This window comes from Pleurodeles waltl, chromosome 11 (assembly GCF_031143425.1).
Source record: "Pleurodeles waltl isolate 20211129_DDA chromosome 11, aPleWal1.hap1.20221129, whole genome shotgun sequence".
Taxonomy (NCBI): Eukaryota; Metazoa; Chordata; class Amphibia; order Caudata; family Salamandridae; genus Pleurodeles; species Pleurodeles waltl.
Window position 1 is genome coordinate 968,630,766 of NC_090450.1, and position 7,912 is coordinate 968,638,677.

General features: G+C 44.9%; 1 long non-coding RNA gene across 2 annotated transcripts in view; it reads left to right on the forward strand.

Annotated features, from left to right (window-relative positions):
- Positions 1–7,003, forward strand: part of LOC138266438 (uncharacterized) — a 37,383-nt gene extending 30,380 nt beyond the window's left edge. The window contains exons 4-5 of one of the 2 annotated variants that reach the window (XR_011199524.1): positions 6,443–6,487; positions 6,831–7,003. This is a non-coding gene — a long non-coding RNA (uncharacterized lncRNA). The remainder of the gene's footprint in view (positions 1–6,442; positions 6,488–6,830) is intronic. The other variant, XR_011199523.1, reaches the window with a different exon arrangement.
- The last annotated feature ends 909 nt before the right edge of the window (positions 7,004–7,912 follow it).

Below are 7,912 nucleotides of genomic sequence, written 5' to 3' on the forward strand. Positions count from 1 at the left end.
GGCACAATACAAAGTTTGACCGCTATTCGCTTTGTCTTTGCATTCTTCCGGGGGGATTGTGGGTTGTTACTGTGATTTTTGTGAATGCATTGGTGTGTAAGTTGTAATATGCAAGGGTGGGGGTGGGGGTGTTTGGTGGGTGTCCCCGAAACTTTTGCCTCCACCCTCCCCGTGTCGTAGGTGCTGTACTCACCGGTATGTTCTGCGCCTACGTCGCTGTTGGTCGTAGATGAGCAGGAATGCAAGGGCAGGGAGTATTTGTAGTTCCGGATCCATGGTGTCCTCGTTCCTCGTGGGATGTGTTGAGGTGAGCATTTTCCCATAGCAAAAGCTGTTTCCGCCGTGTTTTTATCCACGGTGAATCCGCCCCGGAAAAGGTGGCGGATTGGTGTGTTGTGATAGTGTGGGCGGTACATTGTCTTCCGCCTGTCTGTTGGCGGTGACCGCCGCGCTGTTTGTCTGTACCGCTGTGGCGGGCGGTGTGTTAAAGTGGCTGTCTTAGTTGGTGGTTTCCGCCAGGGTCGTAATTCCCTTTTTTTGTCCGCCGGCCTGTTTGCGGTATTACCGCAGCTTTAACACCGTCCGCCAGGGTTGTAATGACCACCTAAGTTACATGGACGATCGTGCAATAACTCATGTAACAGAGTCAGTCTCCAAGGCGGTAACAAACAAGCCTCAAGGCGGGACAAGCTTAAACCATTTACCAACGACATCAAGAGATTTTTGAAAGGCAGTATCAGGAACCAATGAAAGAGATGGGCGTGGTTAAAGCCCACAGACTAGATTACAGCATGTTGAGAAGAGCAGAACTTGTGCGCTGCTATGCTCAACCTATAATGAGAGGCAGAAAGGCTACTTGAAATTTAAATCAAATGTGGATGATGGACAGGACAAGAAAGTGAAAAGGTGGAGAAACAAGTCAGTTAAAGGTGGACTGAGAATTGGAAACAAGATGAAATGAAAGAAAGTTGTAATAAGAGTGTTCAACTCCTTAAAGGTGGCAGTGAGGAAAGGTAGAATGGTGAGGAAAAGTGAATCGAGATTTCCGACTCCTATGAGTCAAAGTGGGACTTTCTGATGGTAATGTTTGGAATATGAGTAAAATATAACACAAAAGTTCACTTTATTAGGGAACTATATTCCGGAGCAACAGCTAGGGTACGCTTTGGGTTTTAGGGGGAGTGCACTTCCTCTTTTTCTGTAAATCAGGGGGTACGCCAAGGTTGCGTTCTTGCACCTCTCCTGTTTTCCCTTTACATCAATGAACTAGAGGCTGTCTTGTCCACAGAATGTAGAGACCTCCCACAACTTGGCTCCCGACAGATTACAGCACTAATGTATGCTGACGATGCTGTTCTCATGGCACGCACCCCACTAGCTCTGCAGCGATTATTGGCAATTTTTGCTAACTACATGGAAGACCTATGCCTGAAAATTAATCACTCGAAAACCTACATGATGACCTGTGGCATAAAATCCGCCATAAAATCCCACACTACATTAAAGGGCACTAAATTAGATGATACAGAAACTTTTTCATACCTAGGAATTATGTTTGATAACAAGGGCACTTGGCTGCAAGCTAACAATTCCAGGAAATTACTTTTTACGAAAACTATTATGGCTGTAAAAAACTTTTCCAAAAAAGTTGGCAGGGCCACTCCTAAAGATAGGCTGACAATTTACAACTCAAAATGTGTCTCTGTTGCAACGTATGGGGCAGGCCTAAGGGGATATAGGAAATGTAATGTCCTGCAGTTAGTAGAAAACGATTTTTTAAAATCCATCCTAAGTGTTCCAAAATCTACCTCAACCATGGCGTGCCATTCAGAACTGGGGGTAACATATATTATAGACTTATTAAGTATCCAACCAATTTTACTCTGGCACAAAGTGTGGACCTCTGAATCCGCAAGCTTAAACAGGGCCATTATAGCAGATGCTTAATCACTAAACCACTCGTTGAAAATTCCTTAGCTGGATTATATAAAGAACTTTTTTATGATCTTGGGATATCCAGAGCTTTATTACACACCAGAAAAAATTGAAATACTTTCTAGGAAAGATCTGAAAAAAATGTGTCTCACCCATCTGGTTGAGCGAAGGTGGGCAACAGAGTCGAAGGAATCAAGTGTGATGAGGAATCTTTTGCTTCAGCAATCAGACGGCATGGAACCATAGTTAAAATATGTTCTGAACCCAAGGCATCGATATGTCCTCACACGCTTAAGACTAGAGATATTTCATCGACTCATCAGCTTTCCTCTTACCAACGATTGGAGCCCAGTGTTGGAAAAATGTCGCTGTGATTTCAAATCAGATCAAAGCACAATGCATAATGTTCTATTTTGTACATTATGTTCTGATTTAAGGAAAGTGTTTGTTATACCACTCCTAAAATCTTTGCAATTTACACAGTGTCGCCCTGCTTTTTTAAAATCTGCTGACCCTTCCATCAGTCCAAATTTGTAATGCCCTAGCGGTCTACCTGTGTGCAGTTATGAAGTCTCGATTACATTTTTAGAGTTAATCAAAGAGGTCTTCCATGTACAATTGATTTTAGTAATGTCATCAGTTTTTATCTCCCAAAATGTTGCTTTTATTGTTCTTATTGTTACTACTGTTTCTAATGAGTAACTGATTCTAGACTCTTGTCGCAAATTTTATGATATTGTTTTAACTTCTAGAAGTTTTATTTATTTAGATTAAGTGGATGCTGACTGGTGTTGTTCTGTATATTTTATGTGCTTTTATGATTGTGACAAACAATCAAATAAAGTATTTGATGATGATGATGAGTAAAATAGTGAATATTTATGGCCAGATGATTTCAGGAATGGAAACAGTACCCATGAAAATAAGAGATGTCATACTGAAATAGATGAGAATGACAGTAATGATAAAATACAGAGGAGATGTGTGCATAAAAAATGTACTAGACGAAAACCGGTGTGGTGTAAAGATTAGTGTGGAGTAAAGATTAGCATATGGAGTACTAAATGAAATCTTGGTAGCATCTATGTACAGTGAGAAGTAGAATAAATTGCATCAGACACATAGGGGCTCATTATGAACACAGCAGGAAACCCCGCCGTGTTCATGCTCATCCCCCTTGAAACCCCGACAGACGCATTACGAACATTCTTCTTGGCCGGCGGGCGGAAACAGTATTCCTGCCTGCCAGCCCATCAGAATGAAGGGCCGGGACATTGCCGTCGTCAATGCCTCAGTGTGGCAGGTGCAGCAGCACCCATCGTGTAGATCACTGTCCGTAAATCGGGCAGTGACCTGCGAGACTGGAAACTGCACGGGGGACCCTGCACTGCCCATGCCAAGTGCATGGTCAGTGCAGAGGCCCCCAGAGGGGCACTGGAGCACCCCTTCAGCCGGGCTGCAGAAAACAGGGTTCATTATCTGGAGGGCAGCGCTGCTTGCAGCACTGACTTGTCGGATAATGTAATCCGCCATCGTCAGGCTGCCTGTCAGCGGTAGTCTGGCGGTGGCGGAGGGCAGCCACAGGTGGCCCTTCCTTTGTTTATTATATGGCGGTTCAGACCGCCATGCCGGTGGCAGTCTTATCCACGGCCGCCGCCAGCATGGCGGTCTGAACCGCCAGGTTCATAATGAGCCCCATAGTTTCCAATGTTAATGCCCATGTGATGTACTGCATTGTATTTGTTTTGGCACTTTAAATACTGATATAGTTGATGTTGTGTTTAAGCAGAATATATTTTTTATATATAATGCTGATTGTAAATATTTATATAGTTTGACAAAGGGGAATGTGTTCCATTCTAGCCAGTCCACCTGGTTGGAATTTAGAAACCAGAAGAACAACTGGAGACTAGATTCCAAGCACTGACGGTTGGCACAGGCTTCTCTGTAAGTAGAGGTTTATCTCTAAACCTCTGAACAATACATTTTTCTTACCAAATCATGTTGCGTGTGGATTATGTTTATTAGAAGAACTTTACAGTGCACTTCATGTATGGGCCATTCTGCTCAACGGGGACCACAGTATTCAGGGTGCAGTCGGCACCTCTTGGGCTGTCCTAGTAACCTGGTTACTGATCACAGGTAATATGAACAAGCTTGAGAGGGTTGGATTGCGCATGGCACAAGGAGCCAACTTCGCCAATCCCTTTTCCAGTGTCTCAGCTGTCCGTAATTAAAATGTGGTCTACTCGGGGAGCTTGGTCCACTCTCACATGTGCCATCTCAGGTTAGCCCATTTGTTAGAAATTGGGTTTCTGGTTGGCTGAGCTACAGGGGCATAAGCATGATAGGGACTTGCCAATGGTGAGTCAATCCTCTAGTATTCATTCAATAGGGCGGCCACAGCACCCGCCACAGAGAGGAACCCTCCTCGGGGTCTTCACGAAGGAGGAAGGTGCCAGGAAGCCTTCCGCCACTTGGGACGCTATAGCCCTGGTGTTCCCACCAGGGGGATGGCATCCCTGCACAGCCATGGCAACGAGGATAGAAGTTCCCCTTGGGATGGACAGCACGGCCAGCCAGGGGCGAGATCTCTGGCGTGCACCGCCCCAAGAAGATGTCAGGCCCGCTGTGCTTGGTTCATCCGAGCCAGCGCAGGCTAAGAGATGCGGGCTTCCCTCTGCCCGCTGCAGAGGTGGGGCTCTGCTGGGGGGTTCCTTGACAGGGCGGCGCTGCTGCTCCTCGGGAGCCTGGGGGGTGCCAATGGACGGCACCTCTCCTCACCTTCTGCACACAGTGGCCGAGGGGCTGGCGGCCCTCTCGTTGCCCCAGCAATGCCATCAGCGATAAACGCGACCTCTCCAAACAACCGCAGAGCACATGCTGCAGGCTGGAAGCAGCCTATCACACTACGCTCGTCCCTCCGAGCCAGCAAAGGGAAGACAAGGCGGACCTCCGTCTCTCCCTGGTGGAGGGGAGCCCACTGAGGGGGGGATTCCAACAGCGGCAGGAGCAGGCGCCACACCCACCACAAGGAGTTGGAGCCGTCGAGGGGGGGAACAAAAAAAGTGCTAGCCACGTGCTAGTTCCAGGTTGGGATAAGCACCTCTCACACACTAGAAATAGTACAACCAGGAGCCAAACCAGTACCCTTCACATACTGGGTTTTCTAGGGGAACACTGGGGCACACAGGGTCAGGCAGGCCACAGGCAGAAGATGCCAGCACCCTAAAGGCAGGTAGGGGAGGTTCCCCCTGGCAGTCCAGCAGTGCCCAGGGAAACCCAAGTCAAGGAGCAGCTGGCAGGCAGGGCAACAAGCTGAAAAGCAATTCAGATGAGTCATTTGTACCACCCATCAGATACCAGGCAGCAGGGCAACAAACAGAAAAGCAGTCCAGATGAGTCCTTTGGTGCTGTCTAGCAGTCCTTCTGAGAGAGGTTCAATACCAGTTCCAGAAGTTCTCTCCCATGTGGGGTAAGACCCCCTGTACTTATACTCATTTTTCACAACTGTTACCAAGGGGGGAGGAGAGGATCCAACCAGTCCTAACTAGTTCTAGGAGTGTCCCCTCTCTCCACCAGCACAGGCTCCAGATACCAGTCGGGGGTAAACAAGCCCTCTGTGTGAGGCCAGGGCACAGCCTTTACAAATGCAGGTGTGCCCTGCCTCTCCTTCTCTCAGCCCAGGAAAACCATTCAATATGCAGATGCACCTCCGTGACACCTCCACGCTCCTGTGTACATGCGGTCTGAAAAGTATGCACAAAGCCCAGCTGTCACTCTGCCCCAGATGTGGATTGGAGTCAAGCTGCAAGACACTGGAATCATAAGCACAGAGAAATGCCCACTTTCTAAAAGTGGCATTCCTATAATGCTAATAAAAAATCCACCCACACCAGTAAGCAGCATTTCTCACTACCATTACAACTATACAAAACATGCCTACGCTACCGCTCATAGATGCAATCCTATGAGCAAGGCAGCAATCACAGCAGTGAGAAACAAAATAGGCTGTTTGTCACTACCAGGACAGGCCACACAACCAGGCACATGTCCTGCCTTTTACATACATAGAACCCTGTCCATGGGGCTAGTTAGGGCCTACCTGAGGGGTGACTTACATGTAGAAAAAGGATAGTTCCAGGCATGGCAAGTAAAGTTAGATGCCTGGTCCCTGTGGCAGTGAACTGTGCACGCGAAACAGTTTTGAAAGGCTATTTCTGTCGGTGGCGCATTGATGTTTATGTTTGTAGGTAGAAGAACAGTCAATTTTGACGTTCTACCCTATTCATGAGGTAGATTTAAACACTCTCCTCTTTTGGGACCAGTCGAAGTAGTATTTCTAATAAGAAGGAAAGTTTCTGTTTGGGACCCTGTACAATGAATGGGCATAAGTGGTATTCTTACTAAGGTCAGTATCAGATTTGAGCATTTTCTCACTCTATATATATATATATATGATTCTGAGCTTGTAGCTCATAACTGGGTTCCTGTCTTCCATATATAGTTTTGGATATCGTTTTGGGATTCAGGAACCTGTGGAGTAAATAAGGTACTTTCCCTTTGGATCAATAATTATGTTCACTCTGGGGAGAACTGGTTACACAAGGTTTTTTTCACAGTTGGAAATCTTGGGACCTTTTCTCAAATACTTCTACCTACTGATTACTTTGCCAAATATATGACTAACGAATATCCATCAACTCATCTGTTTAACAAATTTGATTTCTTTGACATGTGGTGTGGGTTCTTTTCACAATTCCTTACTACTATTACACATTTTTGGGAGATTTGGTATGTTCTTTTATCCAGCTATAATGTATACTTATTATTATATTTATTGTGTGACATACTTTTAGATACTAATATGATGTTCTTGGATTATAATTCACCAGCCTTGAAGAAGTCAATTTTTTGGACGAAACATGTGTCGGCTGATCCTACATATGGGCTCTAAATATGTCCTCCAGGCCCATTTACTTCAAGCCTGCTTTTTTGTATTAAGAATTTATCACTATTTTTGTATAGCTAATTGTTAGTGTATTCTTAATGTATTAGTCCGTCTTGTGTCATAATTGTATTGTATGTCATGTGTTTTTTGTTAAATAAAGTACAACATTTTTTATAAATATAAAGGAGTTAGCATGCTCATGTAAACAGGAGAACTCACACCAGGGTTGTTAATGTGAAATATAGTATTGTGAGAACATATTGGAATTTTTGTTTCTAACTTGGAGGTCACTATTGACCCTCTATATTTGTTTATTGTAAATATTGAGTGTGCTCCGCTATATTTATTTCTTGGTGGCGCAAGCAGCGCTGCATGCCCACTAGTAGCATTTAATTTACAGGCCCTGTGGATAGAGATACCACTGTACAAGGGACTTACATGTAAATTAAATGTGCCAATCAGGTGTAAGCCAATCATACCACGTTTAGAAGAGAAAGCCATGCACTTTAGCCCTGATCAGCAGTAGTAAAGTGCCCAGAGTCCTAACGTCAGCAAAAAGGGTCAGAAAAAATAGAAAGAGGAAGGCAAAACATTTGGAGATGACCCTGTAAAAAGGACCAGATCCAACACCATTCTATTCTCTTTCCATCTCTGTGGCCTCCATCATCTAATTCCTGATCTCTTAAGTCTTTTCCTCTACTCTTTATTGTTTGCTGCACTTGTTTCACTTTCGATACCATTTTTTGAAGTCCTTTTATGCCCAGTGCTGACATCCAATGGTTTGCTTTAGCAACTCATTCAGCAAAGCTCTTTTTTGCCATCCAATGCTAATTGTTTTCAACTGACTCTGCACATTCGGTAACAATCCAAAGGCAGCACCCACAGCTTTCTGAGCTTGTTCTCTTAGAGGATAATACTGGAATAATGCTTGAACACATCCTTTTTAAATAATCTGCTGGTGTGTCACCCTTGTTCTGCTTACAATTCGGAATGTCAGCCCAATTAGTTTTAACTGGGCACATTTCC